The 24,512-nt window shown below is 48.0% G+C and overlaps 1 protein-coding gene across 1 annotated transcript in view; it reads right to left on the bottom strand.

Annotated features, from left to right (window-relative positions):
• timp2a (TIMP metallopeptidase inhibitor 2a) overlaps positions 1–24,512 on the bottom strand; it is a 101,503-nt gene that overhangs the window by 51,429 nt on the left and 25,562 nt on the right. The window lies entirely within an intron of this gene.

The following is a 24,512-nucleotide window of genomic DNA, read 5'->3' as shown; positions in this document are numbered from 1 at the left end:
ACTGCTGAGATACCTGAGCAGGAGTTTGGGGCTCCTGCTGATGTTACTGCTGAGATACCTGAGCAGGAGGTTGGGGCTCCTGCTGATGTTGTTCCTGAGCTGCCTGGTTCTGCTGCTGCCCTGGGTGGTCCTCATCCTCATCTGAGGTCCATGGTGAAAGAAAATGAATGGTTCCCATGATGCTTGTAGATGCCTCCTTTGGGGAAGAGCTCATTGCAAGCGGGGAGAGGGTCTTCCAAGGAGGTCCCACAGTTGGGTGATTCAAACTGCAGCACCTCCGACTTCGGAAGGCCTTCTAAAAGTGCTCAGAGACCTTTTAAAGCCAAGGTCTGGCACCTGCAAGTAATCCTTGCTGCAGTAAACAATGTCTCGTTAGACCTGCAGCAGTGAGAAGGCCACCCACGAGTCAATCTGCCAGGTTTACCTGGCGTGGTTCAGGAGTTGCGTGCAGCACACCGAAATGCTGGGAAAATCACGAGGGCCTCTCAAAATAGGCTTAGAGAGGCCCTTAACAAGCATTTAAGGAAGTTAATTAGCACAATGGCCAGCCGGAGGCGGGAGCGTTTCCCGACCTCCAAAACCGGCACCGGCAAAATCCCACGGAGGCGGGTTGGAGGCGGTTTCCGAACCCGACCTCTTTGAATCTAATTTTCCCACCTTTCCCGCCTCCAAACCCGCCTCCTCTGACGTCAGAAAATCGTCCCCCATACTTGTTATCATAGCTGAGAAATTATGCCTTGGGTTACTGGAAGGAGTACTGAAGACTTTTGCCTAAAATTGCTGTCTGCTATTTTAGCCAAGGCAATAATCCTGTTATTTTAAACTGGATACTGCCACCACTGAAATTGCAGATGGAGGAATTTCAGCCCTCAAGTGTTGCTGCCTATTATACCAGACTGGAATTTTCATGGCTTATGAGGTATTGCATTCTGGAAAAGAAATAAATGAACGGTAGTATGAAGTGTGTTTTCACTCTACTGTTGAAAAATATACATTTTATTCAATGCTTTTCTAGCAGTAATTGGCACTTGGGAAGCCATTTTTCAATTTTTTTCCGCCCTAAGGGACAAACTCTGATTCATTTCTTCAAAATAACAGATTTGGTGAGTACGTGTTTCTGGGCAGCACTCCATGTGGCAGGAGGGAGGGAACAAAGTCTTGCTGCTGATATACTGTACACATACCCATGGGGTTTCCCTCAACCTTGCTGCAGGGCAGGACGTGAAATTTCCATTGCAGTTTTTGGGCAAGATCCAGAAAACTGCTGATTTTGCTAACTCTCTTTGTCCAACATCTAGAAGCCGGGAAAATTCTAGTTTTTAAGTCTGCCCAAAATGAAGTAAAACAGTGCGATGCAAGAAGTCCTAACATGAAGAGCTCAATGTAAGTCAGGACAAATTTCAATGCCTCGTCACCATTTTTTTAAATCCCAACCGGTGTTGATCTTCAGCTTAAATGTCATAATAAGTCACAATTTGAAGAAGTTACAATCTGTTTTTAGGAGCCAGTGTTTGAAGGTTTTATGTTTTTAAAACCTGGCTACATCAGGGATGAAACAAACCAATCAACAGAGCGCATGCTGCAAAAGAAACGATTCAGAGGCTGACGGATTGAATTAATGTGTCACTTCACACAGGTTTTTCTGAGAAAGGTATGTCTAGAAACATTTTTAAAGGAACTTAATTTGAATGGTGCGATGCCTTCCCTTTTCATATAACAATGCAGGCCAGCTCAGTGGATTTGACAATTAATAACTCAAGGATGCCTACAGAGGAAATATAATTGTTGACATAATAAAACTCACTACACACTTGGTTTGAGCATAAAGCAAGGCTTTAATCAACTTGTTTCAGAACATGGAAGTCTAGTTGTATTTCACTAGTTCCCTTGTCTTACAAAATGTCCCTGACAAGCTGGGGCCCACGCCCGAGTATTTATACTCCTTGGATGGCGCCACCAGCTGGCCGTCCAGCGTTATTTCATAAGTAGTTTCTTGATGATGAGATTTATAACAATTATCATGCCCTGAAAATGGTGGAAGCTGCACTCAATGATGGGTTGGATTTTAACTTGGGCCAACTGACGCAAGGAATGTGGTAGCAGCTCAAAAGTGGCTTTACGTCTGCATCCTATGTTGCTGCTACCTTCAAAGGGGCTACCGCCAGGCAGCTGATTCAGGCAGTAGGTCCATTAAGTCAGCAAAAAAAATCGGGGTCCTTTGATGTACATCGGATCCTGGTTGCCATTTTAGGACAGAGCTGGGCCGGGCACGCTCCGCCCAGTTTCAGCTGGCAGTCCAGCCACAGAGGAGGATGGCCCCTCTGGGCTGCACAAAAATAACCGGGGCCATTGCCGCCGCGCCGGGTCTGCCCTCAACCTACCCTTATCTGGGCAGGGCATGCCTCTGGGCTGCCTGATGCTGCACAGGCTGAGAGCTGGTGGGCACCGGTTTTCTGCCCGCAGCCCGCCTGGGGTATGGTAATGAGGCCTGGCCCAAGTATCTCAAGAATAACTCAAACTATCTGAGTGATGTTTGGTAATCTAAAAAAAATTAAAAACAATTTATTAGGTTTTAACCAATCAATATTTAATAATGCACATATGGGTTCGGTGGTGTAGCGACTATGTTACTAGACTAGTAATCCAGAGGCTTGGAGTAATAATTCAGAGAATGCAGGATCAAATCCCCCTGTGTCAGTTTGAGAATATGAATTCAGTTTAAAAAAAAATCTGGTATCAGTAAAAGTGGCCATGAAGCTATTTGTTTGGTGTAAAAAAAATCCAACTGGTTTGCTACGGTCCTTTTGGGAAAAAAAAACTGCCGTCCTTACCTGGTCTGACCTACATGTGACTCCAGTCGCACACCAATGTGGTTGACCCTCAACTGTCCTTGTATCAAACTCTTTGGGGCAACTAGGGATGGGCAATAAATGATGGCTTTGTCAGTGACACCCACATCCCAAGAATGAATTGAAAAAAAAGTCCCTGCTCACAAGGTTTCTCGTATGTCTATTCTGAAACGGAATAGGGTCTGAGCAAAGTAATCCAGCTCGGTGAAAATTAAAATAATGTGTTACTGAAGTGGCAAATTAAAGTTCAAAGACAAAGCACTTTATGATCTTTTGATTATGATAAATAATAAAAATGCACCTATAATTCAAAAAGAATCCCGAGACTTGTGAAAGGAAGTCAGTTGAAGTTTAAGGCCTAGAAATTCATTGTAGCCACTTTTGGGGCGTTAAAGTCGGGCGGCCGCTAAAGTTTGCGCCCACCGCCAAATCGAGGCCACTTCTGCGATATTCATTAGCTTCGCCCTAAGAGTTTGCTCGAGCGCTAAAACAGGTGCTGGACGCCTCTCTTTAGGCGCTAAGCCGGAGGTGCTGAGCGAGAGCGCCCAGGCCGGGCGCAGCACGGGTGCGGCCATCTCGTGATTGACAGCAGACACCCTGGCGCCGGCCAGCTCTTAAGGGGGAAGGGTCGACTTTGTCTGCTGCCACGCCCTGGATAGTGGAGCCCTCCAGCTAGGCCTGAACACTGCTGCTGGACCCAAATAGCGCCTGAAGCTATGCAGAGGGCCCGTGAACGAGCGCAGCGCTTCTCAGAGCGTGATCTGAGTGTGCTGGTTGGTGGTGTGGAGAATGGCGCCATATTTTGTACTCAGACAATGGCAGGAAGGCGCCGGTCCGCGCCTACCGGAGAGCCTGGAGGCATGTCGCCAGCAAGGTGTCAGCCAACAGCAAGGTCCCCAGGACCGGTGTCCAATGCCGCAAAAAGTTTAATGACCTCACGCAGATTGTCAGGGTGAGTACCCTTTCCAGTGACCTCCTCATCCTTGCATGTGCACCTCACATTATGGGCAAAGGGACCTGAAAGCCCTAATGGCCAGCCCTCATCCAGCAGCTATGGGACAGGCATGAACATCAATTGCACATTCTGCACTTAACACACTGGCCAAGCTATTCCACCATGGGAGGCAGTGCACACAAGATCAGGGCGACACACTGGCCAGGCTATTCCACCATGGGAGGCAGTGCACACAAGATCAGGGCGACACACTGGCCAGGCTATTCCACCATGGGAGGCAGTGCACACAAGATCAGGGCGACACACTGGCCAGGCTATTCCACCATGGGAGGCAGTGCACACAAGATCAGGGCGACACACTGTACTTAGAGGCCGTCCTTTCTCTTGCAGGCCAAGCTGGCTAATAATAGGAAGAGCCGGACTGCGACCGGGGGACGCCGACCCCAGATCCAGCCGCTCACCGAGCTTCAGCATCGCGTGGAGCGCATCATGGGTGCCCAGGTGATTGGCCCCGTTGCATGTGGAGATGCCGACCCTGTTCTGGGCACCAATGGTAAGGACATCAACGTTTGGACCTCTCTCGTCCCACTTGCGCATCAGATCTACATCCTTTGCCACTGTCCGACCAATGCGCTGAATGCCACCACTCATGCATCCCTCGCTGACGCCCTCTCCTCACTCTAAAGCTACTCTTGTGCCTTCCTGCTTTCAGATGGTGAGGAGGAGGTCCCTGAACTTGCCAGTGACAGACCCTCAGAGGAGGAGGAGGAGGAGGAGCAAGAGGAAGGCGGCCCATCAGGGGAACCCTCAGCCGTGACAACCCATGCCAATGTAGGGGACACGTCTTCCCTGGAGGGGAGTGTCGCGGAAGTGTCGGAAGGGAGGGGAGGGGAGCTCATGGGACCTGCGGCCTGCAGAAACGCGGGAGGGGGGTGCCAGCTCGGCGGCCTTCTCCCCAGAGGGGGGAAGGGTCGGAGGGGAGTCCAATTGCTGGGCCCAGCGGCGTCCAGCAACGCAGGAAGGGTCGGCCAGCTCGGCGGCCTTCTCCCCAGAGGGAGAGTCCGGCCTCCAGTCCGGAGATGGTCTTCGCCGAGGAGATGGAACGCCTCGAGGACTTGTCCGCGGACTCGGAGCGCCGGCACACGGAGCTCATGGGGGTAGTGGCACGGTTGCCTGAGGCCATCGAGTCCCTCTCTCGGAGTGTGACCGCCGTCGGGGCCTCACAGGCCATCAGTTTGGCGGAATTCGGGGCAGAGCAGGCAGCGAGTCGGGCGGCATTCGGGGCAGATCAGGCAGCGAGTCAGGCGGCATTCGGGGCAGCTCAGGCAGCGAGTGGGCAGCTGATCAGTGGTGCCGTGTAGTCACTGGGTGCTCTGATGAGGTCACTGAACAGGTCAACACGGGCACTCACTGCTGCCACACTCGCTGTGTCAGCCAGGCATCGCCAGGGCACCCGGCGTGCTGCAGCAGCACAGCGGTCTGTCCCTCGGCAGATTGGTGCGCATGCTGCAGTGCTGGCCCGGGCGAGTGCCAGTGTCTCAGGCGACCAGCGAGCGCCTGCCATCCGCCAGCTTGCCCCCATTCCTCCAGCCGCCACTGCCACTCCCCCAGTGGAGCTGCCAGGAGCCGCTGCAGCGACTGATGCTGGCATACCACAGCTGCAGCATTCAACAGCCGCCCGCTCGACGGCCAGACCTCGACTAGGTCGACCCCCAAGGGCATCTGCCGTCACGACATGTGCCCCTCTGGAGCCTGCCCCCAGCCTTGCAGCAGCAAATGGCCTTACTTTGAGGAGGAGCAGCAGGGCAGGCAGGGGCCACACAAAGATGGCCAAGGCATCGCCCTAGCGGGCCAAAAAGTCGAATGTGTGGCCAGTTGTGTTTGTTTTTTGAGGCCGAGAATTGGATGTTTGTTTTTTGAAGGCCGAGGATGTGATGTTTGTTTTTTACGAAGGCCGAGGATGACGGCCATTTTAGTTGCACTGTTTTGTTAATCCTCTCCAGGTTGTGGGAGCGAGTAATGTGTTTGAGTGTTTTTTGGGGGTTCCGTCTGTTTTTGGTTTTCATGTGGGAAGGGCCCTGAGTTTGTACAATAAAGCATTTTATTTATTAACATTGTCCATGTTTAATCTTTGAAGTGTTTGTTGCCTTAACCGGCTGAGGGCTTGCGGAGCGGCTGCAATCATGTTCTTTCATTGGCACAAGCCATTCCCTGACAGGGGGCCTAGAAGTGACGTTCAATAAGCCGCCGACGGGCGGCCCTTGGACCTTGTGCCTCCCTCCTGGGCTGGTACTCCTCGTCCTCCTCCTCCTCATGCTCCTCCTGCTCCTCCTCCTGAGGTGGGGGTCCAACGTGAGGTGGCAGTGCCTGAGTCCTGCGGATAGCCAGGTTGTGCAGCATGCAGCAAACGACGACGAATTGGGAGACTCGGTCCTGCGAATACTGGAGGGCTCCCCCGGAGCGATCGAGACAGCGGAACCGTTGCTTGAGGACGCCGATTGTTTGTTCTATGATGTTCCTAGTCGCTTGATGGCTCTCGTTGTATGCCTCTTCAGCAGGGGTCGTGGGCGCGCGGAGCGGGGTCATGAGCCAGGTACACAAAGGATAGCCTTTGTCCCCGATAAGCCATCCTCTTGGGGGAGGCTGTGCCTGGAACATGTCAGCCACAGTTGTCTGTCGCAGGATAAAGGCATCGTGGCTGCTGCCTGGAAAGCGGGCATTGACAGCTAGGATGCGCTGCCTGTGGTCACACGCCAGCTGTACGTTGAGGGAATGGTAGCCCTTCCGGTTGCGGTAATCCTCGGCATGCTCCAGAGGTGCCCGCAAAGCCACATGCGTGCAGTCAATGGCGCCCTGCACCATGGGGAAGCCCGCTATTCTTGCAAATCCCACTGCACGCTGCTGCTGCTTGTCCAGGGTCATGGGGAAGGAGATGAATTGATGTCTCCTTCTGAAAAGGGCTTTGGTCACCTGGCGGATGCAGCAATGCACGGCGAACTGGGAGATGTTAGCGATGTCCCCAGCAGCGGATTGGAAGGAGCCGGTGGCATAGAAGTTGAGAGCCACCGTCACCTTCACTGCCACCGACAGAGACGTCCTGCGCATCAGCTGTGGCTGCAGATCTCTCTGAAGCAGCTGGCAGATGTCTGCAACCACCTCCCTTCTGAATCGCAGCCTCCTTACACACATCGCGGCAGACATGGTCAGATAGGAGGACTGCTGGCGGTATACCCTGGGTGGGTAAGGCCTCAGTTGGCGACGCCTGTTGCCCCCTCTGCGTCTAGCCAGGGCTGCCACTCTCTCACGGCGTCTGTAAGCCCTTCTGGCATAAGGCTGAAAGTCAGCGTTGGCACCCAATGCAGCCCCCATTATATGCTGGCAAACAATGAGCTCTCAATGAAGGCAAAGATAATTGCTAAGCTCTGGCCTGAGACAAAAATACCTGTCCTAGTGTTGGTCCAAACCAGTAAGCTCTCCTCCTTGGTCTCTCTCCAAAAAACCGTTGCACAAGAGTGAATGCTGCAAAATGGCTGGCCTTTATAGTGCAGGGTAAGTGCCCTTTAATTAGCGCTCCCCGCGGCCCGCCTCGGCTGTGTACCGTTCCACTTCACAGTCGTTAGGGCCGCCCGGCGCAAAATGGGCCGGCGCGAGTGAAGTTCCGGTTCGGGGCGCACAAAGGGCGTTGCACTAGTAAATGACATCATGATCTGCGCGCGCAGCAGGGCGTGCGCTAAGACTTTGCGCTGGCGCTAAATGTGTACTGAAGTTGGGGCGAGGCGCAGATCGCGCTGCGCCCGGGCGCTAAGCGCCTAGCGCTCGAGATCTACTCCTCCTAAGGCGCTAACGGCTGGCGCGCCCAACTGAATTTCTAGGCCTAAGAGTCCAACTTATGGAGTTCACACAGTCCCAGCATTCCTTTTTAGAAGGAACCCAGTATTTAACAAGAGAACGTCTTATAAATTCAGATTAAAATTTGAATTGATGTTTTTGTGACGGTAAGTACCCTCCAATTTAGCAAGTTATTTTTCTTCCTTTCCTTTCTTGGGGTTTTTCTGGTAATTTTCCCTATGATTACCCCTGTCCCATGGGGAGAGGGAGGTGCCTGGCTTTACTTGTTCCCCCCTCCGACCATAGTGCACAGGTCACTGATGCAAAATCACATCACTCCGCCCTATTGTGCCATGTGTTGGATCGTCAACGTGCCTCCCTACATTCTGCCTCAGGCGAGTTCTTAAAGGTGACAATTTAGTTTTCATAGCACACATAATAATCGCAAAGTGTGGTAGAGCAGGAAGTCAAAATGGGGTACAATCCTCCTCAAAGAAACCGTACACAAAAAGTTACTTTTCGTAAGACAGCAAAAAAATTGGTTGTATATTTGTTGCTTTGTGCGACAGAAGCGTTACTTATAGAACTTGCTACTGGGTAAAGTTGCCATGGAGAGGCAGCCTGTCATTGTGTACTATGCTCAGACATGGTGCCAGCATTTCTGTGTGGTCTAATCTTTGTAGTCTACAAAAGAACTGCAGGTTACGGTGAACACTGAAATAGAATCTATCCCTGTGCACCAATTTAAGTGTAATTTAATAGCAAAAATGGAATCTCGAGGGTATTTTTTGTTGAGATCAAATTTTGAGTTGATGTCATCCTTGCTCTTAAGGATTAATGATGGAAATGAACTTGGAATGTTTCATTACTTAACGTCAACACATACAATACATAAAAACCAGTCCTATTAAAATGTCATAGGAGATTACTCCTTATAGTGTCCATGTATTTTCTTGAAGAAAACCAATTGGATCCGAGTAGATAAACTATAAACCCTGTAGGATACAAGTTAAATAGGAGCTGCTGTGTCGTATTGGAAAATTAATACAGAAGTAGCCTTTTTTGGTAATTATTAAAACAGCAAAACTATTCAAATGGTTTCATTTCATTTCTATTATTAAGATTTTTTAAATATATTTTGACTTTTGCACCTATCCTTGATTGAAGTCAATATATGTGTACACAATTTAAATTTATTAAATTAATAAATCATAAATTGCACCGGGAACTCACGACAGCAGGACATGATGCTAATAGAATTATCAACCAGTGTTCACTATTCATATCAAGAGCCATGAATACTATACCTGAACCAGCAACTGGTCTGAACATTACCTGAGCAAAGCACTATGACAAAGTAGAATACTAACTAAAATATTAACTTGTGGGTCATATGTAAGGACAAGTATTACAGCGGTAATCCAAATTAAACCAGTTGCATTAATTTAGAGAAATTCTACTTTGTCATAATTTGTCCCGTTTTGATCAACATCTGATAACCTGTATATTATAAAATGTGGTGGCATGGATGGAGGGATAATTGTGATTTTGTGCAGGTTTTCTTTTCCACCAAGTGTTTCAGTGGTTTTCCTGGTGGTCTAGATGATTGGGGGGGGGGGGAGGGTGATGGCGGGGGGCGGGGGGCGGGGGGGGGGGAGGGGGGGGGGGGGGAGTCCAATTCCTGCTGGACTACAGTATTAGAATCATAGAAGCATCGAATGGTTACAGCACAGAAGGAGGCCATTCGGCCCGTGCCGGCTCTCTGCAAGAGCACCTCAGCTAGTCCCACTGCCCCGCACTTCTCCCGTAGCCCTGCAATTTTTTTCCCTTCAGGTACTGATCCAATTCTCTTTTGAAAGCCGTGATTGAGTCTGCCTCCACCGCCCTTTCAGGCAGTGCATTCCAGATCCTAACCACTCGCTGCATAAAAATGTTTTTCCTCATGTCGCCTTTGGTTCTTTTGCCAATCACCTTAAATCTGTGTCCTCTGGTTCTCGACCCTTCCGCCAATGGGAACAGTTTCTCTCTCTACTCTGTCCAGACCCCTCATGATTTTGAACACCTCTATCAAATCTCCTCTCAATCTTCTCTGCTGTAAGGAGAACAACCCCAGCTTCTCCAGTCTATCCACGTAACTGAAGTCCCTTATCCTTGGAACCATTCTTGTAAATCTTTTCTGCACCCTCTCCAAGGCCTTCACATCCTTCCTATAGTGCGGTGCCCAGAATTGGACACAATACTCCAGTTGAGGCCGAACCAGTGTTTTATAAAGGTTCATCATAACTTCCTTGCTTTTGTACTCTATGGGCTGGATTTTGTCATTGGGGCGGGCTGGGGTCGTGTCATCTGCTTTTCGTGTTATCCACCCTATTCCAAATCGATGTGGGAGAATGATGCGATTTTCACCTAATTGGGCAATTGAGTTCCAGCGTGTGGGAACCCATGGCCCAATTCGTTTTTTCAGTCTGAAACTCACCTCCGATGATGTCATCATTGCTGCTGCACTTAAGGTCTGCAAGAAGCCTTGCTTCTTCTGCAGACTGCCAACCATTTGGCCTTTGCAGTGAGAGGGACCTGGAGGCAGAATGAGCAGCGGGAGACCTAGGTCTGCTCCCAGGTGTGATGACGTCGCCCTGCAAGCTTTGGTGGAGGGAGCAAGAGCTAATAAGGAGGTGCTCTTCCCTTCTTCAGGGAGGAAGAAGCCTCCCCAGCAGACGAAGGCTGTGTGGATCCAGGTGGCCCAGGAGGTCAACTCGTTGTCGCTGATCCGCAGAACCTGGCTTTAGTGCAGGAAGAGGTTTCATGACCTTCTGCGCACTGGAAAAGTGAGTATGACTTTGCCATCACCCTCAATCTGATCCCCATTGCCTCTCAGCACCAGCACTCAGCTTTAGCAACCTCTTCCTCCACATCCCACTTGACACTGACATCCCTGCACCCTTACCCATTCCCTCTCTCTCTATGGTCACATTGACCTAACTATTCGATTATGCAGCCCTCACACTCCCTATCACTGTGATGCTATGAAAACAACTTACAAAACACAGGGAGGGCCCTTGGTCTTGCCAACTCACTCCATCTTTGTCTCCTTCTAAGCATCTATGCTATGGATTCTCTACACTCACTCCCTCATTCTCACTCAAACTCCACTTGTCTCCCTCATTGCAGGAAAAGAGAGCTCACAATAAGAGGGAAAGAGCGAGGACAGGAGGAGGGCCACCCTCAGTAGCCCACCTCACACCTTGGGAGGAGGCGGTCCTGGAGATTGTGGGACTCGAGGACGATGCGCAAGTGGGGGACGGACAGACGGGTGCATCAGAGAAAGCTGGTGATAGAATAGTTTTTCATCTCTCTCATTGACATTGCATGAGTCGCTGATAATGATTCTGAAGCTCTAACAGATGGACTTTTGATCATCTGCAAGATGCAATGTGCATGTAACCTTGGCCTCACATCCCTGACTCTTTCCTTTACTCCCCCACAGGACCATCGCAAGCACCCGTCCCCACTATCCAGGAGGAACAGCCTGAGCCTCCAGACTCCTCAGAGGAAGCTGCAACCTCTGAGGGCGCAGCGTCAGCAGAATTCAGCCAACCCAGCACCAACGCAGACACTCACACCTCGGTGGGTCCATCGTGAGATAGAGTAGTGTTGTCACCTGGTGTATCACAGCTCACAAGTGAGCATCAGCAGATTGTGGAGACAGGGACAGCAGTGGAGAGTCCTAGTCGGAGGGCGCAGGACTCTCCCAACTCGGCTCAGCTGCATGTCGATCCTCTGCCTCTGGGTCTATCCAGAAGAACAGCGGTGCTGGAACTCCAGGAACAGGTGCAGGAGTCTCTGGCAGGTTTTGTCTCCAGGGTCGCTGTGAGTGTGGAGCGAATGGAGGAGTCCAGTGCGAACATGAGCAGAGCCTTTGTGGAGTCATTGGCGCATGAACGCAGCACCATGGAAAGGATGGCAACCTCCGCGGAAAGGCTGGCTACGGCCATGGAGGCAGTAAGTTGCCGGAGTGAGGAAAACATGGTGAGTGTTCAGAATAGACTGACATCTCTGGAGGAGCGATGGTCAACTATTGAACAGAGAAACCAGAGCTTCATGGAAGTCCTTCTGAATAGGACTGCCAGTGCAGATACGGGTCCCCATGGCCCCCCTGATGTGCAACAAGGTACTCTCAAGCCAGTTGCAAGCGCTGAGGGGGACCTGACCCATGAGAGGGAAGTTGGTGGCAGGCATCAAGGAAGTGGGGGCTCCTCTCCAAGCGCTCACACTTCTATGCCACTGCAAAGCCCTCGGTTAGAGCCCCACCAGAGTCCCCACCCAACTGAGATTGACGTCTCAACCCCTGCACAGACGCAGGAGCAGCAGACTGTTGACGAGCCCTCACAGGTTCGTAACCCCAGAGGACGCCCGCCAAAGGTGTCGAGACAGGAGCAGCAAGAAAATGAGCAAGGGGTCTCCACATCTGCTGAAGCCACAGGGGAAGCACCATGTAGGAGCACGCATAAGAGAAAGATAGTCACAATAGTCACAAGTGTAGTCACTTGGGTGAAATGTTGTGTTTATTTTTAAAATGCCATCACTTGGTTATTGTAAATTAAAATTACGATGGCAACTGTTGCAGTTGTGGCGTGTGCCATTTCGCTAATGGGACTTCCACATTGAGGGCTTAGGATTACTTGCAATTGTCAGTATGGTGGTCAGAGTGCTAGGAATCCTCTGGTTCTTGGCCATTGTCGATGCTCTGGTAAGAAGGTGTGAGGCAAAAGTGCTTGATTGGCTAGGCTAAGCAAATCTGGCCAAGATGAGTGCATTTCTTGTATCCCGGGCAGCAATGTGGTTGTGCGCTGGCGCCTTCTGGCCTGTGCAGCTTCAGGTGGGTGACCATCAGCTTGGCGCTCCTGTTGTTGCTGCTGCTGTTGGTGGTGCTGTTGTTCATGGTTCTGCTGCTGCCACGGCTGGTCTTCGTCCGAATCTGATGTCCAGGAGGAAAGGAAATAAATGGTTCCCATGGCTTCTAGCATATGCCTCAGTTGAGGAAGCGCTCAGTCAAGGTGGGGAGAGGGGTTTCCCAGGAGGTCACACTGGAGATGTGTTCCACAGTTATGGTTATGCCTGCTAAAAGTTCCCCCAGACCTGAGACAACAAAGTCCAACCACCTGCAAATGATGACTGATCCAATCTCCTATTTAATGGTGGAGCTGCAGCTGATAGTCAGCAATCCAATTGTGCTCCCGCCAGGTTTCACCGTCATGTTTCAGAGGAGACGTGAATCACGTGGGAAACGTGTTAAAATCGGAAAGGCCTCTCAAAATGGGATTATAGAGGCAATTTAGTGGTTGTTAAGGGCCTTAAGGGCCTATCCCGCCTCTTGGAGGCGGGACGGAGACGGGATCAGAAACCACGCATTTGGGAAAATTGCTTGGAGGCGGGATGGAGGCGGGTTTGGGCTTGCCCGCCACTTTTTGCAATTTTAACACCCCACACAGGCCTGGCAAAATCCAGCCCTATGCCTCTATTTACGAAGCCCAGGCTCCCGTAAACTTTTTAAACCGCTTTCTCAACCTGCCCTGCCACCTTCAATGATCAGTGAGTAGGCAGCTGAGTCTCTAGCAGCTTAGTGGTCAGTATCTGCTGTTCTAATGACGAGAGGCCACCCGAGTCCCCGCTGATCTCGTGATGATGAAACATCTTAGTCATGAGTGGTCTGGCGGTAAGCAATTATCTGAGTTCCTGTTGGCCAAGCTACAAATATGTATCTACATCCCTGGAGCTCACATGGTGAGATAAGACCCAAGTGCCTAGTGTTGAGTAACCATATGAAGTCCTGATGATGTAGAGACAATTAGACATCTGAATCTCTATCGATATAGTGACAGTGAATATTTGAGTTCCTGTCAGCATATCAATGAGTAAGCATTGTTACCCCTGGCCGATGAGTAAATGGTTGTGTTGTTAATGATCTCATGGTGAGTGGACACCCAATTCCCACTTTTAACCAGCCTAACTAAATTCATACTTCAAAGAAGCTAAATAATGGACCCAAAGCACCTCCATAGCAATATAGGTAGACACAATCCTGTACTGAATAAATTCCTTTAAAAATGAAATAAAAAGTTGCTTGTTCTCCCCTGCAAGGCCTTTTAACCCAGCATTAACTGCAACTTTCGGGTGTTCTTATTCATTGGCAGATAAGCATTTGAAAGTAATTTGTTGAGTAGCATCTTTAGTTTAATTATGCAGTGAGAATACACAGAATGACTATAATTCCATTCAGATTACAACAATTTCACTAGTTGTGTCCTTAATTAGCTTTACCCTTCAGCTAAACAAAGCATTCTATGAAGTCTGAAGGCACAATTATATCAATTTTGTGACTGAGCAATGTAAGATGCAATCATTCGTGTTGCAAAGCCATTTGTTATAATTCACGGCTATTCTCTTGATCCGAAATCCTAAATGAACTGATTGCTTCAGACTCAATTTAGTTTGCTATATAGCAACTGGGTGGTATCTTGACTGGCATTTAGAAACCGGCACACATGCAAAATTGGAGCAATATGGCTTCCAATTGTCAGGATACAAGAGGCATAACTGGATGTTTTTACATAAAACTATCCATCTAGCTACACAGAAAATTTGCACCGTCATTTATTGGTATTTTACCGAGATTATTTTGTTTATTAAGCCTTGTCATACGTCCAAGAAACAGATCATAACTGATGTTGTATTAAAATCCAAATGTGTTTACTGCAGAAGTTTTTGAGCCTGGCACAGATTTAAGTTTCACAATCCCCTAATGGATAGGATTAATGCCAGAAATAGCTGTTAATTTATAAATATAATCATGAATTCAAATCTTCCAACCTTGCGAACGATTGACTAAATGATTGGACTTGCTGTAAATCTACTGCGACCTTAAGTTGCTCATTGCCAGAGTTAAAGTGAATTCTGTACAGCCCACTTTCATAGTCATAGAGTCATAGTCATAGAGTCACACGGCACAGAAGGTGGCCATTCGGCCCATCGAGTCCATTTCTTGCAGTACTTGGAACAGTCTGCACTAAAGGGAAAGGTAGGTTGGCTTCGTGCTGGCCTTCATTAACGTTGCTTTGCGCCTAGTCTAGAAGGTGCGCAAGTGCGGGTCATGGCTATGCTCCCTCTGATTCTCCTTACCTTCCTATGGAGATATGCCATGTCTCCACACAACATGTCCTAACAATTGATCTGAAGTGTGGAGCTCAAGGAATCGTGAATGTGAACCTGGTCACTGCCACATTGTGATGCAGCAGGTTTGTGCTCAGATATGCAGCACCTCTGTGCCACCCAGAGATGAAGTGACTTTTAACACTATATTTTCATTCTCATTTCCAATTCCCTCCTCAGGAGGCCTCTTGCCTAAATTCACTCCACCAGTCATTAGTTATAAAGCAAAAAAAGGAATCACCACAGGTGTTCTAGTGGGAAAAGGGAAGTTCCATCAGGAGAAGCAATTAAAAGTGCCATGCTTAAAATCTTAAATTGTCCAAATTTGATTTTACTAGATTTATCCAAATTACCCAATTTTAAAATGTTTATTTCAATTTATTACCTATTCCCACCATACAGTCAGAGTCTAGAGACTGTAGAAGAAGGTTCATGCACAGGCTTTTGTTATTGGACTCACTCTTTGGCTTCCAATACCAGTGGCAAGTTTATCCCCCCTCCCCGCCATCATCTGTACACACTGCATGCATTTAGGACCATTAGGTGTCCTAGTTTTGGAACATAATTTAGCAGCTTTATTTTTTATATTCGTTTATGGGATGTTGGCGTCACTGGCAAGGCCAGCATTTATTGCCCATCCCTAAATTTATGAAGACAGGACATGGTTGTACTACAGAATTACATTGGGTTTGAGATAAATTCTCCAGGCAGTAAAAGTCAATCTCAACACTGCAGCTGAGCCTTACTGTGCCTATGCCCAAGAGTTCTTTGTAATAACATTGGGTAAAAAGTCTCTTCTGTTCTGTACCAATACCATCTATTAATTTTGATAACCATTGAATAAACAGATAAATCGCGTGTAGTAATAATGATGCAGAACAAACAGGTATAATTCTACAACCCAAGGTTTATTTACTAGAATACATTTTCACTGTAGGGTCAACTCTTTAGTGGATCAATTCTTCTCTGTTCACAGTATTGCCGAAGAGCATCATGGGCAAAAGTTCAGGTTGTCCTCCCCCACCACACACCCCGCCCAGGTTCAGAACTCCACCTCGGGTGTGTGATCACCACTACAAATACTTTTGTGACTTTGCATTAGGCAATAACAGTACTATCCCACATATTTCAATGAATGCTTGTTGACAGTATATTAAAGGTTGCTATGTGGGTGTTCAGAGATGAAGCTCATTACTCTTAAATGACTAGGTTTAGCACAATTAGCTCCCAGTTGATGGACATTTCTCCAACACACTACTCCTGTGGCTATCGACTCTGCTTGAAAGTTTCACTTCAAACACCACAATTACTTGTTTTGTGCATGTTTACTGAGTAAATTGGTTGCATATATATTACTAAATATCCTGTCCTGGAATCTAATTGAATGAAGATGTCATTAAAATGAACTACACCAACAATGAGAACCCGTGGAAAAAAAAATACTATGGGCTAGATTTTCGGGGAGCCGTCAGGCGGGGTTTCAGGCGTGTGGGAAATCCTGACTTTGGGGGTCCCGACACCATCCCGCCCAAAACCCCGGCCCACGTAAGTTTCAGGGGCGGCGGGTACCTGCCCCGCACTGGGACCCACTGAAACCAGGCGGGAAGGGATTAGTGCCAATTAACTGCCTGTTAACAGGTAGTTAACAGGCAGTTTTTACCCTAATCCCCATTTTGAGGGGTTTCGTGTGGGTTTCCCGACGGCTCCAAACCACGCCAGGTTAGAGCAGGTGGGCCGTCGGGTTGAAGGAGTTGGAGGGGTCGCGATGTCGGTGCTCAGGTGAGTGATGGGTGCATGAGTGTAAAGGTAAGTGTGTTTGGTGTGTCTAAAGTGTGTAAAGAACTTTTACTTACCTTTACTTACCTTAACAGCCTTTCTTCCTGTAGCCGTCGGGAGCGCAGCACTCAGCCGGAACTGAAAGCTGAGCAGCTGCAATCTGTCAAAAGTGACAGCCTTCAGCTTTTAGTGCTGCTGAGATTTCTAAATGAGTCTGCGCAGAAGGACTCATCTTAGAAATCAGACTGTCAGTGTTTGACAGCTTCAAACAGCTGTAAAACACTGATATTTCATCTGTCAGAACTCTTGACAGATGAAATTTCAGTCTGTGAAGTCACCTGTTGCCGGGTGGCCCTTAATTGGCCTGCTGAGCCCACTGGGCGGGCTCAACAAGGTCAATCAAGGGAAAATCGCGCGGATTGGCCGGACGTCTAAGTAGGCGGGTCAGAAACCCAAAAGGGGAAGTCCCGCCTTCTTCCCGACAGGTTCGACAAAATCGACTCCTATGTTTCCCTTCATTTAAAAAAATCGAAAACTGTAATGTATATACCTTTAAGGGGGGGGAACTACTTTTTGCAGCTCATGTATACTGTAGTACCGGCAGTGACCACACCTGTATATAGCACTGAGTAGTAATCTGTACAGGCAGTTCCACTGTGAGCCACGTTGAGTAAACACCTGTTGTACCGTTCTCCGCAGTCTGTGTCTTATTATACACAAACACAACATTGACGACGAGGCAAGTTCGAACCTACCTGCAACTCTGCATCACCTCCCGGGGATTCGTTCCTGGAGATCAGTGGATTGGAGGTCAAGGCCAGAGACTTGGGCGTCGACCACGGGCAACCGCCCAGCCATCCAGCAGAGACTCGAGAATTGCGGGGGAGGCTGTTGAGAGCCAGGCTTGGCTTTCCAGTCGAGGTGGTCCAGCGAAACGGGCTGGCAACAGCTAGTGCGCAGACCCTTCCCGGACAGCGGCGGGCTAGAGCCCGACTGAGCGGCACAGCAAAGGGCCGAGCAGCGTCGATGGGGGAGAGAGAGAGAGAGGGCAGAGCGCACAGGGCACAGCCAGTGTTCAGGGGCTGAGCAGCGTCGAATAGAGGGAGAGAGAGACGCGCAGAAACCCGCGAGGCGCCGCCATTGCCACGAGGACCGCCGAGAGTGGCGTTGGCAGCAGCGCAGGAGAAGTGCGCGAAACCTACAGGGCGCCGCCATTGCCACGAGAACCGCCGGGAGCGGCGTTGGCAGCAGCAGGGGAGGAAGGAAAGCGCGGGAGACGCCATTTTAAGCCATTGGGAGACGCCATTTTAAACCACACCCAAAATGCCAAAGAGTGGCAGTATCACCACATTTGACAATGAAGTCGAAGATTGGACGACATATGTCGAACGAATAGAGGTGTACTGCAAGGCAAATGAGGTGTCAGATGACAAGAAAGCGTCGGTATTGTTAAATTTAATGGGTGCAAAGACGTATGGTTCATTACAAAATCTAGTAACCCCAACGAAGCCAATGGAAAAGAGTTTTGAAGACATAGTAACGATACTAAAGGAACATTTAAACCCCACACCGCTGCTGATAGCAGAAAGATTCAAGTTTCACAAACGGAACCAGCATAAGGATGAAAGCAATGCTGATTATTTAACAGAACTGCGCAAACTATTGAAACACTGACAGTTTGGAGCGGGACTGGCAGATACCTTAAGGGACAAGTTTGTGTGTGGGCTTCAAAGTGAAGGAACCCAGAAACGGCTTTTATCTGAAAAGGACCTTATGCTGGAAAAGGCTTTCAGCATTGCGGTATCATATGAAGTAGCAGCACGGGGCGCTGCAGAGATACAACAGAGACCGCAAGAATATGGCACAAACGAAATGTCATATGGAACAGAGAAGTGCTATCGCTGCGGCAGAACAACACACGACCAGAACGATTGCTGGTTCAAAGACAAAGTGTGCAGACAGTGTGGAAAAGTAGGACACATAGCACGAGTCTGCAGGTCGGGAAAGAAAACCAGCAATAAGGAACCTACCAAAGGAAAGTACAAGAAGGTACATAAGATGACGGAGAATAGTTCAGATGAACAAAAGAGTGATAACGACTCCGAAAGCAGGGAACTGAATTGTCTGAAACTACATAATGTGATCACAACGGAGGATCACCGAACCATGTGGGTCACTCTCAAGATAGCAGGAGTCCAGGTAAAGATGGAATTGTACACATGATCAGCCCTAACAGTCATAAACCGACGGGACTACGAGCGGCTATTCTCACACATACCCTTGAGAGACACAAAAATTATTTTGAAGACGTACACGGGGCAAAAAGTCTACCCCAAAGGAAAAATAAGGGTGACCGTTATATATAACGGTAAGGAAACACCAAAACTAGACCTGTATGTATTGCAAGATGGAGGACCACCATTACTGGGACGTGAATGGATCCGGAAAATACAACTGGATTGGCATTCCATACAGGCACTGACTGTGGCTGACAAAAAGGATGACGACATCACACCTGGGCGACTGTCAAAGATCCTAACTGACGCGAAAGAAGTGTTCCAGCAAGAACTCGGAACACTAAAAGGCATGACAGCAATGATTAAAATGGAAGAAAACGCAAGCCCAAAATTTTTTAAGGCCAGACCGGTACCTTATGCGATCCGCCCAGCCGTCGAAGCAGAGCTGGAGAGTCTGGAACGTTCAGGTGTACTGTCCAAGGTAGACTGGAGCGAGTGGGCTACACCCATCGACCCTGTGATGAAAAAGTCGTTGAGCAGCACGCCTGGGGAACCAAGGAAGGTTCGCATCTGTGGGGACTTTAAGGTAACAGTGAACCCGGTCCTTCACACCGTACAATATCCACTTCCGCGGATTGAAGAAATTTCGCCTCGCTATCTGGAGGGAAACGCTTCACTAAGATTGATCTGGCCCAGGCGTATCTGCAAATGGAAGTAGAAGAAGCATCAAAAAAATACCTCACAATCAACACCCATAAAGGTCTCTACCAATACAACCGGCTGGTATTCGGGGTAGCATCAGCTCCGGCTATTTGGCAGAGGGCAATGGAACAAGTCCTGCAAGGGATCCCAGGGACCCAGTGTTATTTGGACGACATCCTGGTCACGGGCGAAAATGACTGTGATCACCTTGCCAACCTGGAGCAGGTGCTCACTAGATTGCAGGAATATGGGCTCCGAGCTAACCGCCCCAAATGCGAGTTTTTTAGAAAACAGATCTCGTATTGTGGCCACGTTATCAATAAAGAGGGGTTACATAAGTCCCCAGAGAAGATTCAGGCAGTAGTCAAGGCTCCAGCACCGGAAAATGTGTCACAACTGAGGTCGTTCCTCGGGCTGGTAAACTACTACCATAAGTTCTTGCCAAATTTGTCTACAATACTACACCCACTGAACACCCTACTGCAAACTGGGGTGCCACGGAGGTGGAGTGACGAATGTAGACGAGCTTTCCAGAAGAGCAAAACACTAATCACATCGAAAGAGGTATTGGCCCATTATAACCCAGCATTACCAATTCGGTTGGCATGTGATGCGTCACCCTACGGCATTGGAGTGGTGCTGTCGCACAAATTCTCGGACGGCTCAGAGAGGCCAATAGCCTTTGCGTCACGATCACTAACCTCAGCCGAGCGTAACTACGCCCAGATTGACAGGGAGGCCCTCAGCCTAGTGTGGGGAGTGAAAAAGTTCAATCACTATCTGCACGGGCAGAAATTCACCTTGCTGACTGATCACCAGCCTCTCGTCTCCATTTTTAATCCGAAGAAGGGCGTTCCGGCAATGACTGCGCAGCGACTACAAAGATGGTCACTTTTTCTAGGGGCGCAGCACTATGGGATTGAATATAAGGGCACGAAACAGCATGGAAATGCTGATGGGCTATCACGCCTGCCACTGCCTACTGCGGAGGAAGCACCAACAGTGGATCCTGTCGAAATATTCCATTCGACTATAGTTGAATACCTACCGGTAACTAACGTTTGTATCGAAAAGGAAACCCGAAATGACCCGACACTGTCTCGGGTATATGATTTGACGGTGAAGGGATGGCCAGCACATGGCGACTCACTGTTGCCAGCATTCTCGACAAGGAGAGAACAGCTGTCAGTGTGCTGGGGGACCTTGATGTGTGGATCCTGAGTGGTAATTCCACCCAAGTTAAGGGATAGAGTGCTCAATGAGCTTCATGAGGGTCATCTGGGAGGGGCAAAAATGAAAAGCCTAGCCAGGGCTTATGTGTGGTGGTCGGGAATCGATAAACAAATCGAGGACCTGACCAAGAGCTGCTCAGGATGCCAGAAAGTCCAAAATGCACCACCACAGGCCCCTCTACACCCATGGGAGTGGCCCTCATCTCCATAGCAACGGGTGCATATTGATTTTGCTGGTCCATTCATGGGCTCAATGTTTTTAATAGCCGTGGATGCGCACTCGAAATGGCCTGAGGTCATCAAAATGTCCTCCACCGCCACGGAGAAAACTATTGCAGTCCTACGGACCATTTTTGCCAGGAATGGCTTGCCAGAACAGATTTGCTCCGACAACGGACCACAGTTTGTGTCCGAAGAGTTCCGGAGGTTCTTGAAAAAGAATGGGGTAAGGCATTACACATCCGCCCCGTATCATCCAGCCACAAATGGATTGGCTGAGAGGTTCGTACAAACCTTTAAGAAGGCAATAAAGGCTATGTACAATGACAACATTCCGCTGCAGCACAAGGTGGACAATTTTCTGTTCGCCTACCGGAATGCGACACATGCAGTCACCAACCAGGCCCCAGCCATGATGTTCTTTAACCGAAGGTTAAGATCTCGCCTGGATTTGCTCAGACCAAACGTACGAAGAGATGTTGAGAGTAAGCAATTCCAGCACATCCATGAGAAGCCAACAAGGAGCTTCAATGTAGGGCAACCAGTCTTGGCCCGCGACTACCGAACAGAAAAATGGCAGCCAGGAACGATATGCACACGGCAGGGCCCACTAATGTACACAGTGGACGTTGGGGAGAGCATCGTGAGACGCCATGCTGACCAGATCCTAGAGTCACAGGAACAAGTCAACCCCATGCCTCGCCCATACGTACCTGGTGATGAACCCGACGTATGGGTCGCATCTACCCCAGAAACAGTAGCATCGGAAGCTGATGAACCAACCGACGACAGGGGGCCAGAATCGCCTCCGCACCAAGAGCAAGACACTCGGGAAAGGCGCTATCCAGAAAGGATCAGGAAGCCTCCCCAAAGACTGAATATATAAATAGACTATTTTCAGCTAATGTTGCATGTTAAAAGTGTTAATTGTAATTAGTTTGATATTTAATTGTTAAATGAGTGTTATGGTACTGTTCATCTAAAAGGGGAGGAATTGTAATGTATATACCTTTAAGGGGGGGAACTACTTTTTACAGCTCATGTATACTGTAGTACCGGCAGTGACCACACCTGTATATAGCACTGAGCAGTAATCTGTGCAGGCAGTTCCACTGTGAGCCACGTTGAGTAAACACCTGTTGTACCGTTCTCCGCAGTCTGTGTCTTATTATACACAGACACAACAAAAACAATTCTATATTGGAATTAAAATAAAGGTTTTAAGCAATTCCCAAAACAGTTAACAAAGGATCATTGTTATTGTGGCAAAGGAACGGATGTGGAGGGGTTGTATGTCATCGTTAGGTTACATGCAAGCAACACAATAATTTTTTTTGCAATGCAAATAACATTCTGATAATGTCGGCAATAACCACAAATCAACATTAGCCACAAATGTGCAAGCCAACTTTACACAACGGGTCAGCCCTGGCTCAGTGGGTAGCACTCTCCCCTCTCAGTCAGAAGGTTGTGGGTTCAAGTCCCACTCCAGAGACTTGAGCACAAAAATCCAGGCTGATACTCCAGTGCAGTGCTGAGGGAGTGCTGCACTGTCAGAGGTGCCATCTTTCAGATGAGATGTTAAACCGAGGCCCCGTCTGCTCTCTCAGGTGGACGTAAAAGATCCCACGGCACTATTTTGAAGAACAGCAGGGGAGTTATCCCCGGTGTCCTGGCCAATATTTATCCCTCAATCAACATCACTAAAAACAGATTATCTGGTCATTATCATATTGCTGTTTGTGGGAGCTTGCTGAGCGTATACTGGCTGCCACATTTGCTACATTACAACAGTGACTCCACTTCAAAAAGTACTTCATTAACTGTAAAGCGCTTTGGGACGTCCGGTGGTTGTGAAAGCCGCTCTATAAATGCAAATCTTTCTTCTTTCTTTCTAACGGAGCACTTTACCGTAGAAAAGTGGCAGTCCTCAATATACCTCAAATTAGTTCTCTTCTATTTACCAATATTCTTCCTAACAGTTAGCCTTTAAAATAAACTATGAAATGAATTTAACTACACAGTTAAAATCTGAGTGGCAGGCTAAGGGTTAATTACCCATCGATCAATTTGGCGGTTATAACCCACTAGGAGTCAGGGTACAAGGTATAATCCATTCTTTACTACTTCCCTTGGCAGCAGCTTTACAAGAATGAAGTCATAACAAATAACACATGTTATTATGTCACTTTAGGTGCACCTATGCTATGCATGAACATATCCTTTTTCCTCCCACTCTAAAACTGACATCAGCAGTGTGGTATTTTATGAGAATTAGCATTTAATCTCAGTTAGTAGCTTAGAATTGTATACATTTGTTATGATGATCCATTGCTTTCTTAAATCTTTTTAGAAAGCTTTGCAAAGTGCAATACGATTAAATTACGCCTTCTGAACCTACACAAGAAATATAGTACATACTTCAAGATTCAAGATGATTTTATTGCCATATGTAACTGGTACAATGGAATGCTTGCTCCCCACTCACTCCCACATATAAGTATAAATATAAAAAGCAAAAGTAAAAACAAGTATAAATATAGAAACAATAAGCAAATAAGTATAGCAATGACAGTCCAAGTTGCAGGATATGATGAACAGTGCAAAAAGCCTCTATTACCACTGGAAGTAATAGTAATGTAATATAACTATATGGTAGTATATATAAATAAATATAAGTTAAAATGCAGTGTGCAATGTACAAATGAGTTATAAGTTATAAGTTATAAGGTTGAGGTACAAGAGTCCTATGTGCACACAGTCCAGTGATCAAGAATGTTCTTGTGCGCTCACGGTTCATGTGATATGCAGTTCCAGGGTCGGGGGAGAATATGACTATAATATGTGGGGCAGTGCGGTTAGCAGTTCAGTAGGCGCACTGCCTGTGGGTAGAAACTGTTCTTACAGAGTTAATGAGATTTAGACAGCAGAGTGAAGCTGCTAATCTTTTCACATTTGCCATCTGGTTGCAGAAGAGTTATTCCCACTCACACACAGACTGCTTCGCCTTTAGGCTTATCTCCAAACACTACTTTAAAATGAAAGTTAAAACAAACTATGATTCCTTTGCTAAATAATGCAGGGGTGCAGCTAATGATGTACCCAGCTGATTTAGGATTTAGCAAATTGGAAAGCATGCTTGTGTAAATTAACAAATGTTTAGACAATCAACTTTGAGGAAGAACGCACTGGCAGAACGCGAGTCCTAAAAAAAAGTTATTTCCAAAATATTCTGTACTATACGCATGGCCAAAGCACTTCTATTTTTTTTTAAACTGTGTTGTAGATTTCAGTTTCCTCTCGACTTCAGGGCATTGGAAATTTACCAGAATCACAGTTCATAGAAATGTTCCAAGCCATTCCTGTAAAACTACCAAGTATGGATGGATCATTAGACAACAGAATTAGAAAAGGCTTTCTTTTGCCTTTATCGGCCGGTCTCCCAGCTACACTCTCCTGCAGCTGAGAGAGCAGGATAGATCGCGCCACAGGTTTCTCCATGACTGCT

This window comes from Somniosus microcephalus, chromosome 21 (assembly GCF_052327205.1).
Source record: "Somniosus microcephalus isolate GS21.2 chromosome 21, FLI_Smic_1.0, whole genome shotgun sequence".
NCBI classification, from domain to species: Eukaryota; Metazoa; Chordata; class Chondrichthyes; order Squaliformes; family Somniosidae; genus Somniosus; species Somniosus microcephalus.
Note: the sequence above shows the minus strand (reverse complement) of the source record. Positions and strands in the feature narration are given on the sequence as shown.